The sequence below is a fragment of the Argiope bruennichi genome, chromosome 1 (assembly GCF_947563725.1).
Source record: "Argiope bruennichi chromosome 1, qqArgBrue1.1, whole genome shotgun sequence".
Lineage (NCBI taxonomy): Eukaryota > Metazoa > Arthropoda > Arachnida > Araneae > Araneidae > Argiope > Argiope bruennichi.
Genome location: NC_079151.1, coordinates 17,962,020 through 17,986,484, shown reverse-complemented (window position 1 = coordinate 17,986,484; position 24,465 = coordinate 17,962,020). Strand labels below are relative to the sequence as shown.

Sequence of the window (24,465 nt, the reverse complement as noted above, 5' to 3'; positions counted from 1 at the left end):
CATTTCTTACATGGAAAAAAAATACTGGAAATTTTAACAAAATATTCTGTTTTTAAAACTGCATAAGAATTCCAAGAAATATTAAAACAAAATACAAGTTAAATTGTTAACAGTAAACATTTTAATGATCTTCATTCAAATCAAAATAGTTTAATAATTAATTAGTGTTCTTTGCAAAAGTACCAGAATTACATGTTGCAACATAAATATAAAAATATTGTGATTATATGCACCCAATAATATATATTTTAGCAAGAATTTAAACAAAAGAAATGACTGAATTTTACTTCAAACCTTTTTCCTTCAATGAATCAAAAAATTACTTCCTTTAATTAAAAATTTATAATTTTATAAATGAATAAGTTTTTAATACATTTATTATTAAAAATCACACTAAAATGCAAAACACTAATTTAATAATAATTAATTTAATTAATAATTCAATTAACAGATGCTTGCTTATCACAATTATAATGCAAAAATTTATAATATTAATTGTGTAAATAATTATTTTAATTACAAAATTGAAATATTAATTATTAAAGTACAAATAATAAATTATTTAAAACAACCAGTCCTGCTTTATGTGAATTTAAAAAAATTAAAATCAACTTTTTGCAAAACCTTGATGCTATCAATTTTTCCCTCAATTCTTAACTCTCTTTCTCAGTTTCTACAAGATTTTTTTCATTCCATTTTCCTCCTTCCCTTTTTTTCTAAAACTTTGCTTAATTCTCTTATTTCTTTCGTTTCTTCTCTTTATGCTCTTCATAGTTGATTCAAAAATTCCTCACACTTAAACTCAGTTGTTTTTATAACTTTTTTCTTTCACATTCTCCCATAAACAAGTATTATAGATTGAAAATTTTCTCTCCACATTACTGCTATCATGTAAAAGAACCATTATCATCTTCAAAAAAGATATGTCATCATTGCAAGGTTTTGAACTGAAAACAGGTTGAACTAAATTTTATTAATTTTCTCAGTTCTTTGAAAAGTGCAAACCGACCTTTCCAAAATTTCAATAGGGTTGCCGGTAGCAATATCCATCAGCTTATTACTCTTCTTATTGCTATGAAATTACAAAAAGTCACCATACCCTTGAAATAAAGCTGCCCTTGGTTACTGTTCCTTTAATCATTTCAGCAACATTAGGCTTTGAATATACAGAGATGATAGCATGAAATCACCAATCACATGCATGTCTGGCACAGAAATACTTGTCCATAATTTCCCTGCCTTTTTCAAATAATAATTCCTGATAAAATTTCCTGACTTTTCCCTGATCCACACTATTTTCAAAGATTTAATAGCTGCCGTCACATAATGAATTCCATGTTCTTCATTACCATGATAATCATTGCTTGTACTATCTGATATTTTAACTCAAATCACTTAGAGTTGGAATCGCCTGTGTAAGAACATTTAAATCACAAGTTCACATAATTTTCAGTCATCTGAAATAGGAGAAAAATCTTACTTTCTATGAGAATTTTCAATCACAAATTCCTCATCTCTGATCATCAGAAAGTCACATTTTATTAAAAAAAAAAAAAAAAAAAAAACTTTTAAAAGATCCTATAATTCTCATATCACATGGTTGAGCTTTGCTTATGCAATTGACAGAGAAAAATTCTACTCTTATATTCTGTAACTTTAAATTCACAAAATGGATTGTGCAGTGATCAATAAATAAAATAGTCTTTCATTGTGAGTGCTTTTATCCATTCCACTTGCAAGGTACTTTTCAAAAATTGTCCTCTCATCCACAATTTTTTGGTTTGAGACATATTCAGTAAAAAAAACTTTTCATATTCTTGAAACATGAATTTTTTGATTTTGTCAACAATTAACGATGCTGAATTTTTGGATTTCCTAACAATTAATGAAGTTAACTTTTCACTTCCATCTGAAATGGTGCATAGCAAAACTGTCAACTGCAGTTTCAATAATTTCCCATCATCCAACTTTCCCCATTTACTGAAAAAGTCTTATCAAGAAGATTGTAAAACAATCCTGTGTCGAAAATGTCTTTATTTAGAATGTTGTAATTAAGTTATATTATTTTTTCAGTGCATCACATCATATATATCTTTATTTCAGAACTCCAATTTGACATTCTTTTTCATCACAATCAAAATCACATTCTCCAACATTGGTTGCCCAGTCATCAGTAGTGTTTCTTACTAATAGACAGTGATGGCCAAAATTGTGGACACTTTAGAAAATCTTTATGTTTTCTAACTTTGTATGCTTGCAGAAAGTGTTACATATCATTTTATAGAGAATGTAATGTTGATTTCAATACAAAAAGCAAAATTGAAATATTTGTAACCCAAAAAAAATGTTACTTTTACTTTAAGCTGAATAACAAACACAGTGATGAAGTGTATTGTAATTTGTAACTTTCTTGACAAATCATTGTTCTTGTTCTGGGAACCAATCAAATGCTAATAACTGCTAGCAGAAGCTGCCATCATGTTTAAAGTTGGAACAAGTCATTATTATGCTTTTTTTCTGTAGAAAGAAAACTGTTTTTCTGTGCAATCAAGTTAAACATAAATTCAAATTAATCAATTAGAAATTTTATTAAACTTTTTAATATTTAGTTGGAGTTTTTGTAAGTATTTCTAATGTTTAGTCATGAAACAATAACATCAAATAAAAGAATAGATTGGGCACCTAGAAAGAGGACTAAAATTATTGTGTTGCATGAATGTGATCTTTCCTATGATGAAATTGTAAGACAAGTGGGTGATTCCGTGACTACATCTGAAATCAGAAAGTTTTGTTTTCGATATTAGGGGACAAATTCAATAAAAAACAAAGCAAGAAATGGCTAAAAAAGGTGCACCACTTCTGTTGATGACAGAAGAATGAAAAGGCTATGCTTACAAGATAGAAAAATATCATCAGTTTCCATCAGAAGTCAATTGAATGATGCTGGCATTCATGTCAGTTCAAGAACAATCAGGAGAAGATTTTTAGATATTGGACTAAGAGGTAGAATTCAATGAAAAAAGCCTTATCTCAATTTACAGCAGCGAATAAAGAGATTACAGTGGGCAAAGGATATGCTGTGATGAAACAAAGATATTGTTATTTGGTAGTGATGACCAAAATATGCAAGAAATGGAATTGGCGAAGAGCTACATTCTGACTGCATTCAGACAACTATGAAGAACTCAATTAGTTTTATGATTTGATCAAGCATGTCAGTAGACGGTATTGATCTACTTCTTATTATCGATGGGATATTAAATGCAAGAAAATACAATAACACAATTCTAGAGCCAAACCTTGCACCTTCCACCAATGTTCTCTTTTCCAACAAATCATCATTTATTTTTTAGCAGGATTCATCTCCTTGTCACAAAGCAAAAATATCGAAAGAGTTGTTCAGTACAAAGAGCATTAAATTGTTATCATGGTCAGGAAATAATCATGACCTCAAAACTATTGAGAACTTATGGCACCGCTCTTGTACATATGAAGCACACATCAAACAAAAGAGATTTAATTGAGACTATAATTGCTTCCTGGTATCATGCAATAACGAAGGAAAAGCTTAGAACTCCCTTTAGCTCAATGAAACTCAATGAAGTGTGAAACTGTAATAAAAAATAATGGCTGCCCTACTAAGTACAAATAACTCATTGCAATCATCAGCATCTAATGTATCACGATAATTATTGTCGCTCAACTTTTAGTATTGCAAACATTTGAATTTTGCTTTTTGTGAAATGTAAAATTTTCTATAAGCATACAAAGTTAAAAAACATAAAAATTTTCAAAAGTGTCCACAATTTTGGCCACCACTGTATAACTTAATACAGTACACTCCCGATTATCCGCGGAATTGGGTGGCGCGGTCGCCGTGGATAACAAAAATCGCGGATAATCCGAAAAAAGCTAAAAACGGGTATAGCAAAAGAGAAAACAGTCATTCCAACTTTGAAAAATCGTTTTATGTACAATAAAACGTAAAATAAACAGTAGGAAATGTTTAACTAACGCTTAATATTTTAGTATATCACTCAAAACTAACCTAAAATGCATTTTGTTAGTGAAAACAGAAAAGTGCTTTGTACTTACGAGAGGCTTCAAAGATACACAGAAAAATGAATACACATGTACTGTTTTAATACTGTAATGTATTAAGTAATTACAAAAGCATAACTGTAAAACTGCACCTTTTTGAAGAAATCAGTCGAAGAAAAAAAAAACTTTGTGCGGCAGGCGCGGATAATCGGGAGTCTACTGTATTAACAAATTACTGAAACCACATAATTCCAAAGAAATTTAACTAGTTAAAATAAATATTTTCAACATTATTTAAGATATTTATTACTGATTAAATATATAGAGGAATTTTTTTAAAAAATTACATAATAAAATTTTATTGATCAAATGTATTAAGACATTATAGACATTCAGAATTTTGTTTCATCACATGATAAGCACTTTTACTTTTTCTTAAGTCATCATTACTCAGTTTAACATAACAAACTATTATATTCCTTTTTGTAAGAGGGGCGATTCCAATGTTTTTGTATTCATGCTGTAACAATTTTTTTTTTTTTCCTTCTAATTATGCTAAAAATACTTTCACTATCCACATTGCTATGAGCAAAAATTCAGGTAAAGAGAATTTTCATCATATTTTTACACTGGAGACATATTATGTACAGAGAAGAAACAATAAGATGACTTGTCAGTCTACACTGTGACACAAGAGCAAAAAAAATGAATAAATAAATTTTCCTCTTCAGTGATTTTATTGAGATTCTAAATAGGGATTTCTTAGATATGGAGTGACTTAGGCAAGGCAATCTTAAGAATATCTTTGAAAAAGATGCATAAATGTTAAGGATTTTTATTTATTTATTTATTATTTTTTGCCTATGGTGCAGAAATAACACAGACAGAAATTTTATTAAGTGCAAGTTAAAAATAATTAAATAAAAGAGTAGAATTTGGATAAGGAAATGAACAAACATTTAGAATGAAGTTAACATGGATTAATTTAAGATAAAAATTAGAAAATTAATTAGGATTTAAATTAGATTAAGAAATATCTTTACATACATCTGTAGGGGAAAGGGTTCTATAGTTCTCGATATATACATATTCTTTAATTATATATATATATTTCATCTATAATTCTGTAGTTTTCACCTTACTCCTGTGGCTGTCAGAGGGCATGGTCATAATGTTTAATTGATATCAACTTTTTAAAATACCAAAATAAAAATTTAAAAAAATCTTTTCAATTTTTACTATATACATTTATGAAATTGAATGGTATCTATGCTTTCAAAGAAAACAAAAAGATAAATTTATCTCAAAAAAACTAAACACAAGGAATTACAAATATATTTTTTTAAATGTAAATTTTTTAACTATCAATAAAAATAATTTACACATGCCTGTATATATATATAATTACATGCATATTATGTCTACAATCAACTGGTCAAGAACACATAATATAAAAAAATAAAAAAAACTTAGTACGAACTTATTACCTATACTGTAATGAATTTAACACTCAAGCCTGTTCTCCAAAAACAAAGATCGTTTTTATGTAACTTAAACTTTTGTAAAACAATTTTATGCAGCATCTGAAAAAGTATGTAAAATTTATATTAAACCAGTGCAAACAAATTGTTGCTAATTTATATTTGAAACACATGTATAATGAACCTCAGCTAATCCATTCAAGGTTTTATACCATAAATCAAATCTTTCTTTAGAATATCTAAAGAAAGAATAATATTTATAATATTATTTATTTAGCACAGTAAATGTATGCTAAATTAACTTTCTAGATACAAAAACAATGGAAAAGGCCATAAAAAAAACATATATGCCCATAAAAGATTTTTCTAAAAAAATTATTCAAAACTTTTTTAGAAAATTTTATATATACATACACAAAACACTAACAAATAAAATGTTTTAAAGATATAAAATTAAATTTTAAATACTGTTGTTGTTGTTTCTAATGGCTCTTGTCTAGACAAGCCCACTGATTTTAAGAAGTCACTTGTGGTTTTAAGTCAAGGGTACATTTCTTTTTTCAGTAGTGCCATCTAGGGCCAAGAGAACACTAGCCACACACACGTCACAACCCTTCTTTCAAGATGGAGTTTTAGTTGTAGGGTGTTCAATGTTGCCTAATAACTTAAATAAAATTTTAACTGCGGATCTCAGAATGTCAAGACATTAATATAAATTCCCTATTATGCATTAAAAAATTATCCTTGAGAATCATTGATGACATATCTACTCTGTGAATTTTTAGCACCTGTAGAAGTAAATTAATACTGGTATAATAACAAAAAAAAATTGCTGAATTTACAAAAAAAAAAAAAAAAAAAAAAAAGCACTAATATTAGTATACAAATAATAACTTTTGTAAAAGTGAAGCTGAGTTATTTTACATTCAGTGTTTCTGATAAGAGGTTGACATGAATCTACATGAGGTATTAAGATTAATTCACTTTCAATTTTTATCTTCATTCATTTTCACATCAGTTATTACAACTTTTTTAAACTTTCTAATTTCTTCTGATGAAAATTTATTCAATAATACTTTAACAAACTACTATATAATGTTTAGATATAATTTTCTTTAAAGCAAAGTTATACAGTAAAACTTAAAGGATAAGTTTATGTCAAAGCACTTTCTGACATAAAAATTATCTAATTTAAATAAAGAAAAAGTTTTAGTATTTATCATCATGTTCACAAATATTATACATAATTTTAAAGACACATAATATTGTACTAATTAAGATTTCAATAATTAATCTTAATATATATAAATTACGTGTCACGTTGTTTGTCCGCGATGGACTCCTAAACTACTTAACCGATTTTAATCAAATTTGCACACCGTGTGCAGTTTCATCTAACTTAAAAGATAGGATAGCCCTTTTTTTTGAATTTTTAATTAGAATTTGAATTATTAATTAAAAACTAACTTTCCCGCCAAAAAAATCTTTTTATTTTCCCCATCGCCAAATGAGTACGGCTTCAGTTTTTTTTTTTTTTTTTTTCCAACAGTTATGAGGCTAGGCTTAAGATTTTTCGGATGATTATTTGAAACGATTCTATTCATTTTCTTAATGTTTGATGCATTTAAAATTAAACATTGTTAATGAATCGATCTTTCAGATTCATTCTTAAGTACTTTTGAATTAAAATAAAACAGAATAAAGGAAATTAAAAATATATAATCTGCATAGCGTTACCCCAACTGGCGTAGAAAAACTCTCGCATTTGCGTTACCATAACAGGCATTGAAAATTCACGCATGCGCATTGTGTTCTGATTGTTGACATGACAACCATTATCAACGGATGATTTAAATTATTTTTAGGTTAGTTGTATGTTTTTGTAATTAAATTGTATTAATGTTAGTTATATATTTTTTGTATACGCTTATAGTTTTAAGTACATCGTTTTTTAAGTAGTTTTTTTTAACCTGTTTTCAACCGATTATTTTAAACGATTTGTTTTATTTTCTTAGTGTTTGATGCATTAAAAATTAAATATTGTTAATGAATCGTTCTGGTTATGATGAATCTGAGAATATTTTGTTGACAAATTCTTGAAATATTACATAAATTAGGAAAGATATTCTTTAGTGCCCATAAAGTTTAAACGCTCAGTGACTGTTTTCATTAATCATATTACAAAAAAATACTTTTTTTCAGTAAAAAATATTATTATATTAATTGCAGATTAATCCTTTCCACTTTAATTTATAGTATAAATTCTACGGGAACTAACAGAAAATTAGAGAGATACGTTTATAATATTATGAGTGAATTATATATCAAAATTTGAAGTTTTAAAATATTTTGATGAAGAAGCTATTAAAGTAGAAATTGCATAAAATAATTAAAATTTTAACGAACATTAAAATTGGCGAACCGGCTGGTCGCCAAAGGCGGCTAGTAATCTATAAGCAACAAGGACCTTTGAAGGGATTTTTAGTTCATTTTTTTGTTTACCAACTTTTTATAATCTATTTCCAGTATACATTCAAAGATTTCTGCTAAAATATATCAATTAAAAAAAACTCACTACAATATGGCTATGTTTTTACCATTTAAATGCCGTATGTTAAAATTATTATATTTTTTTTAATGTTCGATAAAGCACTTTGCCAAATATTATTTTTAAAAAACTCATTACTATACAAGTCTAACATGATTTTTAATTACATCAATGATAAATTTATGACCAAATTTACAGTTCCCTACATAAAACTGTTATAAAATGTGATCTATATTACTGTAAAATAGTAGAAGAATAAAGTACTTCACATTGCAGATACCAATCTACAATAAGAATGAATGCAACAGATATGAACAGATATTGCAGAAATGTTACTATATGCTTTGGTTTCGATATCATAAATAATATTATAATATGATGATATATTGCAGAAATGTTCCTATATTCTTTGGTTTCGATATCATAAATAATATTATAATATGACGATATATTGCAGAAATGTTCCTGTATGTTTTGCTTTCGAAATCATAAATATAATAGTAATCCAAATTACATTACGGCTAAAATTGCGTTACTCAAAAACGATAAAATAACTTTAGTTTAAAAAGATAATGAGTAGTTACCAATGATTTTAATCCATCATATATATAAATTTCAAAACAAATATTTAAAATTTTATATGGCAGAAATTTAATGACAAAGTTATCATAAAAAATTTTCACAACACGTAAAATGTGAAGAAAAAAATGCTTCTAGCTTTCATTGGGAAAAGAATTTCTTTTTATAAAAATACTACTATCTTTTAATAAAGCAGCGTTAAAATTTTAAAAAGACTCACTTTAAAATGTCAGTTTTCAGTAAAGAAAATAGGGTAGAGTTAACCGGAGGACGTATTGGAGGATCAAGCTAGGTTCCAATTAGTGCCTGTAGACGGCGCCAGCAGTCTACGGCCATCTATAGGCGCTAACAAGAACTATCCCAATTGCAGGATTAGCTATAACAGGGGTTGTAAGATTTAGCAAATAAGCACATTTCTGGCGAATTATGCCAATCTTTTTCATTTCCTATTACGCGATTTTGTTTTTTATTTTATTCCGCCAAAACGTGGAATCGTCAAACTGATTCGTTTCTTTTACTCTTTCAGAAACTTCACTCGTTTCTTTTACACTCTTTCAGAAATTCATCTGATAATTTTTTTTAATTGATTTTGATGTAAATAAATTCTTTATTATTATTAAAATGTATTTATTTATTAAGAATTTTTTAAGTCATTTGTTAAAAATTATTATTTATTAAATAACTTATTGAAAATATAAATGTATTTATTTATTATTTTTTTATTTATTTTATTATTGTATAATTATTTTTCATTTGAAAGAAAACGTCTCCAACAGTCGATAATAATAGAAATATTTTCATGCGAAATTTGAATAAATAAATGCTTTTATGTTATTGCGATTCGAAATAACATTTGGCTGCAAGGACTCTCCATATAATATATATATAAATTTTTTACTAAATACAAATTTTTTTTCTAATAAAGGAGAACGTGCGCGTGTGTATGCAGAGAAGAATAAATATGTAGGAAAGTGTAATGTTTGGTAGAGCAATTTTTTAATTTTTATTATTTAAAAACAGCGAAAAAATTTGAAGTTTTTTTGCAATAACTTTCGAAAATGTTTCCAAATTAAAAAAAGATTTTAATTCATCTTTAAAATAAAAGTATATTTAGACATATATCTTTTTAATTATAAAATCTTATAATATTCTTTATTTTAACAAATTTTTAAATTTTGATTTTCAGCAATATTGTAAATGAAAGACAAATCATTTTCATTTTTCAATCAAAGCTGAACGATTTTTCTTTTTTAAAAAATATGAGATAAAATTATTCATACTTTTAATATAATAAAATTTATAGGCTGGCATGCTATCAATAAATTGCATCTTTCGAAGCAGGTTGTTCGACTTAGAGCTTCCAAATTTGGCTGGCAATTAGCTATTTCTTAGATAGTAATATTAAGAAATCTTGTTTCAAAAATTAAATTAAAATTTTAATAAAAAAATTAACAAAATTCCAGCATTTTCTTTACAACTTCGAAATATATCATTGACCAAAAACATTTTAAATTTTAAAAAAATTAATTTTTTAGTTATCTTTTTTTTTTTTTTTAATTCCATTAATATTTTTCTTCTTTGATTTTAGTATTTTTCAAAATACTTTTAAACATATTTTTCAAAAATATTTTTCATTGGTTTAGTAAACTATACTTCTATATGAGCACATTGCAGTGATATTCAATACAATTTTATGCGCATATTATTGTCATTTTAATTTTTTAAAGATAATATAAAACTAAACAGTTAAAATCTACAATCTTGGCTTTCTATAATATTTTGGATGAAGATTCAAATCTACTTTATAATTTTCATTTCTATTATTTATTTTTTATTTATTTTATTTCATTTATTTTAGGTTAACATAAAATTAAAAATTAGATATAACTGTATTATCATCTTTTTTTCTTTTTTTTTTTTCCTAATAAAATACAGTTGATTTTTTTATTTGACCAGCTTTTTATGGCTTTTTTCTATCATTTAATAAAAAGCAATTTTAAAAATTAACTTTCTATTAGTTTTAATATATTTACTTCTTAGCTCAATCATTAAATAAGTCCTCTATCAACTGCAAGATAATTCTTTTCGAAGGTTATGTTAATTATTTATATATTATAGTTTGCTTAAACAGTAATTCACATAAAAAACTAAGAATTAAAGATGAATTAAACTAAAATTAAGTATTAAAAAAATCTCAGAAACAGTATTTTTTATAATAATTTACAATTATATGTAACTTGTTATTTTTTGCAATTCATTCATTAATTTAACTAAAATTAAATTTATTGCAAATACTTTAATTGACATAATTAAAGTAATACCAAATGAATGATGGACAGACCAGCTGGTCACCGAAAGCAGCTGGTACATCCCTAATTATTTCGATTTCGTTTCCAAAGTATACATCTAACAATAATCATCCTTATAATGTAAATGTGTTTTCAATGTGAAACAAAACCGTCTACTTATATCATTGGGAAACGCGGTGTCTATATATTAAATAGTTAGCTAACATTAGAGCTCATGTTTCTTCTTCGTCTCTAGCCATGTCATACATGGAATACCTGCTTAGTTATGCACCGACTCCTCTTAAAATCCAAAATTAATATTTATTGACTGATTCTCTATTTAGCATTTATGTTCAGCTGCCGGGTATGCGCTTATATTGTTATATTAATGTTGAATGTGTAGCATGGACCTTTAATTGTTCTATAAATTTCTATATATCTTTTCTAATCAACTACTATTCTTTGAATAATCTACATTTATTATCTGAAAATGTAATGAACTTGTTTGTAGATTATTTGATGAAAATAAGCTGGAATGTATAAACCCCTTCAAACCCATAATGGGATTTATGATATTTGATTTTATCAAGTAAATTCTTCCAATCAGACTTCAAATCTTAAGAAATAAAAAATTCAATTAAATTTTCATCAAAAACTATTGTTATGACTTTTTCAAACGCTATCAATAGAAGGATATTGGAAAACCTATCAGAAAAAATGATAGAAAAAAACCATGAAGGAGCCCGAAGTGGAGCAGTTCTCTTAGTTTTCGGAAAGGGGGCATCCTACAATGACAAATTTTCAGGCATTGTGTTTTAATTTTATTCAGTTAAATCCTATTACTCCTTCCAATGATTAATACATTAATCTTATCCGGTATCAATAACATCATGTAATTGATCTTGACCATTTGTTATCTGCTAGGAGAGAACAGATTAAGGGAAAAAAATGTCTTTGACGGCAGATAAAAAGATCCTTATATTTTCTATAGACTACTTATATTCTCTTTTCAAGTTTATCACAGAAATTATACAAAAAATAAATATTAAGGTGATTCGAACCTTTAATTCGAAATATCGTCGTATAATAATATTTTAAGTTTCATTTTAATCTATCTTTATATTGTTCTTTTTCCTTAATTACAACAGCAATAAAGTAAATAAAAATGGTGTTTAATATCGACAATATCAAACACATTCTTGAGTATAAGACCAAGAATTAAGCAGGATCGGTCTTTAGTCGATTGCTTCCAATTGGGCGACGTTCATAAGGTCTCTTTCATATTTCCTGCATACAGGGTTAATTTTTCTTCCGCCTTGCCATGGACCTTAACAAACATAAAAGAATCCTAGTAGTTTTTTTACGAAGGGTATTGTATGTTCGTAACATAAAATTTACAGCTACTCTGTCTATTTAGTAGGGGGGAAAAGGGGGGGGGGCACGAGAAGGGTATTGGGACCAGACATTTCCGTACGAGTTAAACGTCCAATAAATCATTCTTAGCTTATTGAAAAAAGAGGCTAGGGAGTGATTAGTCTTTGCTAAAAACGCATAAGCCTGCTGGCAAGAATGTTTAGTGAGAAAATGTATTGGTATTTTAACTAAATTTTGATATTTAAACATAAGGAAAAAGCTTCTGTCTGTTTGTACATGTGCTGACTTTACAAACCAGCCTTTTTGACATGTATCAATCAAATTTGGCAAATATATAGTTTGGTAGGTAAAAATGTGCTTTTCAGAGTGATTAAAAATTTTTTTAATTAATTAAAAATTAAGCGAAATATTGGTTTTTATTCGGGATAACTTTTTAAAAGTTTACAGTAGAAAAATAGTTTTTATAGCATTATAAAATTAATATATATATATATATATCTTTTAATGATACCAAATTTGTTTACCATACAATTTTTCTTACAATATTTAATAAATTTTTTGAAATATATTTTAAACGTATTTTGCAACAATATATATTTCACTGTTGAAAAAAAAAGCTCAAAGCCGTTTTCAATGTTACTACTAATTTTGTATCAGCTTTTTTTTTTCCCCTTTTTTTTTCTGTTTCCATTATTGTTACCAGTTTTTTGTCTATCATTGTTTCTATCTTTTTTTAGAATTTACAATTTAGAAGAATTCGGAAAGTTAAAACTCTTCAGCAACGGAAATTATTAACTTCTAGTCCACTTAACATGCTATCTACTAATGGATCTGTGGCGAAACTTTTCATGAGCAGAAAATAAAAATTTCAAGGTATTTCTTCTTTAAAAAATAATTAGCATTTTATGCATTGGATTCTGGTTCATTATAAAAGTGATGTTTTCTATAAAATTTGAATAAAGGATTTTTTAAATAAAAGCCTTTTAACTAGGAAATGTGAATTTATGAAATTATTATTCTGCACTGAATTTATTCAAAAACAAGATATTTGTTCTTAATTCGAATTCTCCTGTAATCCTGAAAGGTTATTTTTAAGAATTTTATTTTAACTTTTGCGAGCTCAAATGCTCACAAAAATAAGTTTTTTTTTTTTTTTTTTTTTTTTTTTTAATTTTTAAAACTTTTTTCCATTATAGTAGATATGGATATTCTATCAACATTTTTATTTATTAATCACCATTTTAACAAGACGCATTTATCCATATGTCATTAATGGGAACATTTGGAATAATATAGTTTTTTTCGTGAAATAATTTGCAGAAGGGGGAAAAAATCCCATTCCGATTTCTTTTTTGAATGAAAATATGATAGTTGAATGCTTTGTGAGGAAATTGAAGAATGCCTTTGGAAATAAAATAAAATTAAAAATAAAAATAAAACCATGAAAATTTTGAATTTCTGGCTTGTGATAAACAGATAAAACGCATTTCAAATTTATATATTCATCTACGGATTCTCTTGACAGTTTCAGTTTCTTTAGCATTTGTAGAAAGAAAATTTTCCAACTTGAAATTAATTACGATCATTAAATCATTAATTATAAAACATACTTACGATCATTAAATCATTAATTATAAAACATACTTACGATCATTAAATCATTAATTATAAAACAAACTTACGATTATTAATTCAGCAAGGACGCTTAAATTGTTGGGCAGTTATATCGATTGGATCTGAAATCAGCCGGATTTCGGATTTATATAAAAAGTTCGCAAAAAGAAATAAAAACAAGAAAAATTGCTCCCTAATAATAAATGACAATAATGATCTATGAATTTTCAATTATTTTTTATGTAAGTCCTAAAAATTATTTATTTCTGACAATGTTCTTGCATTTCAATTTTCTTTTTGTACCAAATAAAGAATTTTCATAAATCTTTGTTAAGTCACTGAAATAAATAGTATAGTGACCTATTTACTTATTACAAATAGTATACAAATTTTTGTCCATTTGTTGGCTAGTTTATGTGCATTCATGAATTAAAAATTAAAGCATATGTTTTAAAGTATATATAAATTTACGAGTATGTTTGGTTTATTAATCCGTGTGAAAAACACGTTTTAATCATTTTCTATTTAGCATTAATTTCTATTTGTGATTTCCATTCTATTGCTGAGTTATATCTATAGCAACATTTTATTTAATACTAGTCACCGAATAACTGGCTAGCCAACGTTAATGGCCGCTAAAATTTCCAATTAAATACTTTACGTAACTGGGTCTTAATAGCTTCTTAAGCAAATTATTAATAAGCTTCAAATTTTGATAGATAGTCTATAATAAATATTATATTAGAAGACTTCTATGATTCTATTCATTTTACTATGCATTTTCCTTATTTTCTGCCAACGCCACTAACCATTTGGATGCACTTTGATATTTTTAGTCTTTTAACAATACAATCTAATTTCTAACCTAGAGCAAAACAAAAATTGGCATTTTTCTTCATATTAAAAATATTTTAAATGTAAATTTTTCAGTTTTTTTTTTTTTTTTTTTTTTTTTGCAGAATTAGATAATTATATTGCTTACTTTCCTGAGATCAGCTTTGCCAGTCATAATTTTTTTAAAGGACAGAATAATAATTCGCACAGTAAAACGAAAACTGAACATTTTTTTGCAAATTTAATAATAACTTTGGTGTTCATCAAGAATTCTTATGCTTTTGTATAATTATTCTTGATACGCTTAATATTTGCTCAGAATTCTTAAGATTTTTGCTGGAAAATGTGCCTAAAATATTTTTAGAAAATTGATTAAATATGAAAAAAATATTTATACTGTAAAAAATTACAATCATTGAAAAAAAAAATTTCTGAATATATAAAAATAACATTTATACTGTAATATTTTCGAAAGTTATGGAGGGGAAAAAACATCAAGAACTTGCTTAATTTTTAACTAATTAAAATTCTAAATGAAAATTTAAAAAATTGCTCCGAAGTGCACATTTTAACCGTCCAACATAGTAAGTGCGTACTAAGTTTGATACCTATATGTCTTACGGTTTGATTAATAGAGCGTCAACACCCAGATATACAGACGCACAAACACATATTCATCTTTATTATTAGTAGAGATCGCTCTACTAATAATACGCTTTATTATTAGTAGATAATGCATTTCATGTTTGTAAAGATGAAGTTTTGTTATGGAATTTTTATTCACCCTCTCAAATGACACAGTTCAAAATTGCACTACACGTTTGTATTCTCTATGACTATACTTAATTTTGCTAGAAATGAACTTGTCAATTTACTTTATTTTTAATTTCACATGAGTAGTGTCATCCGGTACTGAATATGAGAAAAAAAAAACAATTTATGTTTAAATTACATAATGCATATAATCTGCACTAATTATAAAGATAAATTTGTGTGTGTTTGTATTGGTGCTGTACAGGGAAAATCGTTTGATCTATAACAACCAAATTTTGCCCATATATTGAGTGCGGAAATTTGAAATTTCGATGGGATTTTTTGAATTTTTAGTTAATTAAAATTTGTGAAATTTTGGTGTTTTTGCAATGATTTCTGAAAATATTATAGCAGAAAAACAATTTGTACAGCATCTTAAAATTCAAAACATTATCTTTTTAATGATGAAAAATTTTTTACCATATAATTTTTTTTTATTTTTTAAAAGTTTTTAAGTTTATTTTACAACATTGTATTTTATTACTGAAGAGAAACTGAAACCATTTACATTGTTGCTCCTAATACCTCAAATTAGCTTTTTCCCACTGATATGACCAAGATATGAAGGTTTGGTTTATTTTCCCATGTTGAGTTGACTTAAATATGAGGCATGCTTTTAATAATTTTTCTATATATATTTTGTTATATTATATAAAAAAAAGTTCGCCCTTTTGTGACCAAAACTGAGTGAATTATGATAATTTGAATGTCACTGTTTTATAAAAACGCGGAACTCCATTGACTACCTCGAAGATACAAAATCAGTGCCCCGAGTTTCCCCAAGATTGATCAATCTAAAATAATTACAATTTTGATTGTCCTAAAATAAGGATATTCAAGGCTTTATAACTCGGTCAGATTTGCCGCAAAGATGGAAACGTTAGATGGTCAAGATTATTTTACTGAATAGGATTCCTAGGTCTGAAGGATCGTATAAAATTTAGACTTCATAATCGTTTACAGAAGTACTTTTTTAATTGAAATAAAATAAAATATTACGTCATTTAAATCTTTTAGAAAGCAAAATTAAAAATAAAATTTTATGGCGAGGCCAAAGAAAATATTATTGAATTATGTTTTTATTTAATTCATAAAATATGTAAATATTCTGTAATACAAATTAGATATTAATTCTGAACTCATATATTTTTTAAAGACGTGTTTGGTTTTTAAAAAATGTATTTATTAAAGTTTTATCAATTACGGCTTCAATTTCAAGTTTACATTTTACGGGAGCTCATAGAAAATTAGAGAAAGGCATCGAAGAACGATCAGAATAAGGAAAGGCTTCTATAATAGTATCGGTGATATGTTTATAAAAATTTGAAGCTTAAAAACATTTTGCTTGAAAATCTATTCAGAGAGAAAGTTACATAAAATATTTAATTGAAAAGCAAATGTTAATTCTAGGCAAACCAGTTAGTTGCCAAAGGGGAATAGTAACAATAATTTAAAAATTTTAAAAAAATCGATTAAAATTTTTAAAAATCTACTTTTAATTCACTAATTAGAATATCGTTTAAAAAGTGTTTTTTTTTTTTTTTTTTTACAAAAGTTATTTTATATAACTGGTAAAAATTGTCTAGAAATAAGTATTATAGAAAATAGTTACAGATTGGGCCTCGCGTTTTCTAAGACCAACCCTGTAACAAAGGTACTAGAAAGTATTATTATAAAATATTCTTTAAAATATTTAATTAAAATATGAAAAGAAATTACACAGAAATAAAATTGATATCACTGAATAATTAATATTTTGAATTTTAAAATGGCATAAGAATGACTTCTATGCAACAATACGCTCCGAAGGAAGGAATGAGGTTTGCTTTCCGGCGTATGCTCCTGAACGGAAGGGTTAAAACGTCAATAAATTTTTGAAGAAAAAAACCTATTTGCAATTTTAAAAACTTTTCTTAGTGAACATTTATTATTCAAATTACGAACCAACTTTCGGTCGAACGGTCTAGCCTTCAGAAATCTTGAATATGTTTTTGCCTTATAAATGTTCTAACTTAATTCAGAGACAACATCCAATCTATAAATTTAATCATGTTAAAATTTTTGTAAATAATGCAACATCCTTTTCAGAAAAATTAGACATATCAACCGAATGAAAAATTGAGCCCAATATAAAAAAATAATAAAAGAATAAATAAAAATCGATATTTTAACTTGAATTTATTTTTGCAAACGATTGCCTTTATTTGAGAAGCTACTTTTAAGCGATTTCTTTCTTTGATGAATACAATACTAAACAAGAAAGGGGAAAATATAAAACTCATGTTATTAAAATTTTCTGGTTAAAAATCTTCATCATTAAGCAGATTAATAAAAATAATAAAAATTTTGCTATATGCTGCCTTCCAAATAGCTCTTCTCGGTCCTTTTTAATGAATATTAAATCAACAGAATAACGTTAGAGTAAGATGCTGATACCCGTTCGTAATTTCAGTCTTACTGAAGAATAATATAATTATTAATGTGTTTATCTATATGTTAACATGAGTTAAAAGACAGACTGCCGCCCCAAAGCTTAACATTTAGCAAACGTGATTTAGAGGATAAAAATGTGTACTTTTAGGCAATTTATCAAAATTTACAACTATAATTTTAATTAATCTCTCTCTCTATATATATATATTTATACATACTATATAATGAAATAAAACTCATTCGACATGGTTGTATAAAAAATGGTTTTGTCCATTATTGCTATCAAAACATTAACTATATTAAAATGCAGCTCAAAACAGCGAACTCAAAAACTGACTAAAATACATCGATAAAAAAGTATTAAATAAGAAATAAATCGTAATAATAATTCCAATATTCTTTATTAAGTGTTTGTAATATTTATATGCTACAAGGGAAAAATAGATTCAGTTTAATCACCTTTACTTAAAAATCATCCGTTCAAAATGGATATTCACAGACCAATGCGAATGTCAAATACTTTGTTATATCATTTGTGTAAACAAATAACTGTCGGTTTAATTATTCCTTAATTTGTCTTTTTTTTAATTCAATAAAAATTTATTCTTTTGCCTTTATAAAATGAAGGCATTTGTTTGAAGGAAATTAGATCATGAGTTCACTGAATTTTCCCATCTCCAGGCATGGGTTAAAGTGTAATTATCAAGTTTCGCGTGGGAAAAATGTTGATTATCCCATAAAAAAGAATCATTATCCATCAATCACTCTGATCATAAGAATGAGAAATATGCATTCCCTACAGCTTTTCTAACTGTTTACCAAGTTTTCTCTAAAAGGTAGTTAAATTCCGTTAATCCTACAACTTTAGCACATATGATACTAGATAAGAGCGCATCTGCTTACCACCACCCGGTGGTTTTGTTGCCGTAAGCAAATTGGGGTAGCTTTTCAAAAGCAGCAGAGATAGATAAGTAGATGGAAGTGGAAAAATCAATTACAGAACTGTCATAAGTATCTATTTTTATTTCTTTATGCTCATAAAAGCATCGGTTACTGCGCTATCTAAGAAATACTTTTCTTCAAATAAGCTTTCTTTGAGAAACTACATTTAAGCAATTTTATTTTGATGATTAAAATGCTAAAGAAAAATATCAAAATAATGTTTATGAAAATTAATTGATAAAAAAAACCCTTCATTTTTAAATAGAATAGTAGATGAATAAAAATTTTACAAGATGCTGCATTCCGGTGGATATCAAATCAAAGAATAACATTAGGTCAATATACAGATATGCAATTGTAATTTGAATCTTACTGAAGAAATATATAGTTGTTCATATATTTATCTATACTTTAACATGAGTTATAAGACAGACTGCTGACTCCAGAAACTGAAAATCTATCAAACATGCTTTAAAAGATGAAAGCGTGTGCTTTGATGCAATGCATCAAAATTTCCAGTTATAATTTTAACTAAACAAAATGTTGATGTTTTCCTCTTATAATTCCCAAATATATTATTGTACAAAAATGATACTAACACCATTTTCCAAACTTAATATCAAAATCCTTTTATTGATATCAATTTCATTATCATACAATTGTCTTTTTAATATAAATAAACTAAAAAAATATTTTAGAATGTATTTCTACAATAATTTTTATTATTGTAATAAAATTCATTTCATTCCCAAGACTGTCAAAATTTAACTAATCAAGTAAAGATGAATTTATTCTTTTGTCATTAATTTAAACTTGTTTTTTCTATCACTCAACATTACGCGTTTGTTTGTATGCAATATAGTGACTACAAAAAAAAAAAGTATGACAGCAATAATATTATTTGATAACAATAATCTTTGAAAAAAAAATGGAATATTATGTTTGCAGTAGTAGCTGAAAAATCTACAAACGAGGTAAACAATTCAGTATGACATCTTGAAACAACACAATTTCTCGTACCCTTCAAGATATTTTATTTGTTCAATAAAAATGCTTAGGTAAATTAACACAGCCATATTCGAAATTTTGTTAAAATACCATTTTATCATTCAGATTTAGTATTTAAAACTTCAAAAAATACATTTGGAAATTATGAAATTTTCTTCTGAAACATTAACAAAGGTTTCTTTTATTCGCAAAATAATTATTTTTCTTCAAAAGTAAAATTTTCTTTTAAAAAAATGCTGTAAAGAAATTTAAGTGTGAGTTGATTAGTGATGGCATTCAGGTATCTAATTTTAAGGATAAATATCCAGAATGGATATCTATTTTTCAATTAATTGTATTCATATAAAAAAAAAACTGTATGATCTTATATGCTAATGTTATAAAGAGGCAGAAAAAGTATAAAGATAAAAGAGAGAAATGGAGGGAAGCATATAATTTTTTTATTTCATAAAATTTTTAAAAAATTAATAAAAAAACAAAGAATAACACATCATACATTTAACATACTTAATTTAAATTCTTTTTAGTTACAATGAATAATAATGAGGTAGACGATTTTTTAAAAAGTAATTTTAACTAAATAAAAAAGAAAGATTTTTTTTTTATTTATTTAAAATGATATTGGAAACAAAAGTGAAAGATACTGTTTACAGTTTTTTTCCTTCCAATTTTCAGGCTGTGGTTTAAGCATTAATAAGAATCATGATTTAGAGGTAGAATTTGAATTTTGAGAGGAGTTGCATAGATTTTCAGCTTTGATACAATATCTTGAGAATATATTATATGATATATTCCAGTTGTAAATGATTGTGCTTTCTCTTTGTTCATTAAGTTTATTTTTTTTTCCTGTCAAGTTCTCTTTATCTCTTTAGAAGTTCCCAATTATATGATACATATCCAAGTTCAACTGCTCTTTCATATGCTAAAAGATTTCTTTTTTCTTCTTTTGTGAAACAATGGCCCAGGAAGTTCTTTCAGTTGCATTTAAAATGTACAAAACTACTTTGATTTTTAAAATACTGGTTTCATACAAACTCCTTCATCAAAACAATGATCAGAACATATTTTGTGATCCTTCTGATATTATTCATTCTCTGTCCATCCTTTTTTCTGTAATGAATAAAATCTGTCTTCAGTTGATTGCCATCTCTTTTCTTTTATTGATCCAATTGATATATGTAAGTTAAACCACTCAGACAGTTTTAACCTACTTGTGTCAGTAGTTTAAAATTTTTACTGAAGGTGAATTGAATCAATACTAAATTATTTTTGGAAATTAGCCTTTCTTTACGTTTTTGTAATGGGGACAATGGAAGTTGATTTAAAGTCTCCAAGTGACTAAAGTCATATTCTCCAAGTTATTAAATTCCTATTGAACAAATGAATTTGCAGATAATTTGATGCAGAGATTTATGATTATTTTTATTATTGATTCTAAATTGTAAATAATTTTTTTCAATTTAACATAAACAGTGTTAAAATTCATTATTCCATTGTAATTATTCATTACTTTTAAACAAAAAAAATTATTTTCCCATTTTATTTTCCTAAAACATTTTTTTTCTATATCCTCATAGAAATTGTCTTTTTTAATAATTTAGTCAAAACCTTAATTCTAAAAGATAAAGTAGGTATATAAACTATATAAGTTTTATAGGTTTTAAGGATTTTCATCATCCTTTATAATTTTTTTTACACAATATCTCAGAACTATTCATCACTTGGTATTTATCCACTCATTTGAATCAGTTAAAACAATATTAGTATAGCATTTTTTAAGGTGGAGTAAATCTTTATTTTGTGAATGGTTTGGTTAACTAATATACATTTGTATATTACAATAATGAATGCTTGTGAAGCAAATCATTTTTATTTCATGAATTATTATTGAAAATCAAAATGAGAACAAATTAAGCTTCAAAAAACTAAGAAAAAGAAACATTTCTTGAGAAAATGTGAGTGTTGAATAAAATATGACTTAAATATTATACAAAAATTAACAAATGATATTTTACAATTTAATTGAAAATTCTATTGACTAATTTAGAATACACTAATATTTTTATATTAAATTAAAAAACAATTTTTATATTTTGAAATTAAAAATTACATTCCAAATTTTCTTTAAAAGTTTTAACTTCTGTGCATTATTATAAAAGTAGAAAATTCAACATTTAGAACAAATTTATCCACAATATTAGAATTTTTAATACAAATTTTCTTTTAAAAATATTATTACACCAATCGTATAATTAGAAATAATTGATTCTATTACCTTTTCAAATTTAGTTTGGCTACTTTCAATCAAAATTCTGATTTTTAGCATTAAAAGAAGAATTAAATTGCTGTATGCATAAATAAATGTATTAAGCATTTATGAAAAAGAATTAATAAATTAGAATAAGAAATATATGTATTGAAAAAGTACTTTTTAAAATCATGTAATATTAATTAGCTTATGCATATAATTTTTAATTCAATATAAATCTTATTTTAACAAAACAAAAATTAGTTTTTATTAAATAGAAAATATTGAATATTTTAATGATTCCTTTAAGGATTTTTGGTTATCATACTTTCTTAACAGAGAATAAGCCATATTTTATCAAAAACTTAGCTAAAATTATATATATCTTTACAATGCATATTTTTACAAGTACGAATTATTCAATTTGAAAACCAATTTTAAAGAGTTCATCATGCACATTATCAACATTAAAAAAAAAAAAAAAGAATGGACAAAACTGCAAGAAAGAGATTACAGATTTTTATTATTGCAATTTTTAGACCACAAAATATAAATGCTTTATTGCTACTATAAATACTAGCAAATAACAAAATCAAAGCATGCCTGCAGTTATAAAAAATGTTTTAAATGTTCTATAACACTAATTTATTACTTAATTATTTAAAAATATATATATAATTTTTTAAAAACATCATTTAAAAAAATTTTTAGCTAATTTTTAAAAAAACATTTAGTTTTGTACAACAACAAACAAACAAAATATGAGCATTAAAATTAATAGTATAAAAAAACTAAAATACTTTCAATGAACACAACCAAATTGCAAGAAATAAAATTAAAACTACATCGAATTTGTATTCCGAATAAAGCATCATTTTTAGCTTCCATTAAGAATTTAAATGAAACTTGTAAATTCATTTCATTACTTTGTGAAAACTTTAAATTTCCTTTAACAAACCAATAGAAGTTAGAATTTAATTATGAGTTAACATATTAGTTTCTTGCCATTTAATTAATTATAAATAGAAGACGCCTGTAGAAAATTCAGCTTTCCCATTGTTCTCAGCCACAGTCAATATTAATTTCTAGTCAAAAATTAGATTCATAAAACGTAATTATGAGCAAAAATAAATATATTATAACACGGTATTATTCTTTTATTAAAAAAGATCGTGCATAAATAAGGTCTGCCTTCATCATAGATCCAAAAGACATTCGTCCACACTCCACCCTATACATTCCAAAAATGCGCTTCATTCTTGGCGGCTAAATAAATTTTCAAATTTTGGCGAAAAAAGCTTTTCCGTAAGCAACCATACATCGATTCCCCCATTTCCATCACTACCGGAATGAAATCCGTCCTCCAGTGCTGCTTCCCCCCACTGCTCCCCCCTTTCAACTTCAAATGGGGGTTCAAGCGTCCTCCGGTTAACGATTCTCAAGAAAATATAGCACAAAAATATTTACTACACAAAGAATTACTAGAAGTTGCCAAAGATTTTCAGGAAATTAAACAAGCATGTGACCTGACAATTCTGCTGTCGTGCTAGAGGAATACTGTAGCGCAGGCAATAATGAGACAGAGTCCTCTTGACATCGCTGCATAAATCACTCTTGTTATTGAAAAAGCTTATGAATGCATAGGAAAATAAGCGGGGGGGAAGGGGGATGGTGTCCCCTAAACATTCTCACATACTCCCTAATAAAGGTTTAATCCTGACGCACGCCTTGTACAGTACTAGCAACCCATTGTTGGATTTAATTCAAAATTTGACAGATGTCTATACTACAGATATTAAATCTGTGTGCCTAATTTCATCCCTCTAGCTCTCATCGTTTTGTAGTTATATTCGAACAGCTGGACAGACTTTCTCTGAAGGGATTTTACTCCAAATTTGATAGAAATCTACAAATTTGTAGTAAAGGCAGTATATGAAATTTCATATTTCTCGCTCAAGGCGTTTTTGAGTTATCTTTGTCACAGATAGATAAATAGGCAGACAAACATGGTGTATTAAAATACTTTTTTCTGATTCAGGGACATCTAAGATGTGGATATTCGTCATAATCTCAAGTTCTAACTTTTTATCGATGGCAATACTTCCTCTATACTACCTATTTGAGAAAGTAAAAAAATGTTTGCCATTAATTGGAAAGAACTTTTTTTATAGTCCACAAATCGTACAGCTCATTAACATTGTAAAATTATATATATATATATTTTTAACCTAAGATTGAAACTTTAATTGTTCGTCAATTTAT

At 26.2% G+C, this 24,465-nt stretch overlaps 1 protein-coding gene across 2 annotated transcripts in view; it reads right to left on the bottom strand.

Moving 5' to 3' along the window:
• Nucleotides 1-23,685, bottom strand: part of LOC129976298 (F-box/LRR-repeat protein 15-like) — a 33,495-nt gene extending 9,810 nt beyond the window's left edge. Inside the window, exons 1-3 of one of the 2 annotated variants that reach the window (XM_056089793.1) lie at nucleotides 23,653-23,666; nucleotides 8,870-8,900; nucleotides 5,529-5,624 (exon numbers count right to left, since the gene is read on the bottom strand). The gene's annotated coding sequence lies outside the window, so the exon portion shown is untranslated. Of the gene's footprint in view, nucleotides 1-5,528; nucleotides 5,625-8,869; nucleotides 8,901-23,652 lie in introns of both variants that reach the window. The other variant, XM_056089802.1, reaches the window with a different exon arrangement.
• Between the last annotated feature and the right edge of the window lie 780 nt (nucleotides 23,686-24,465).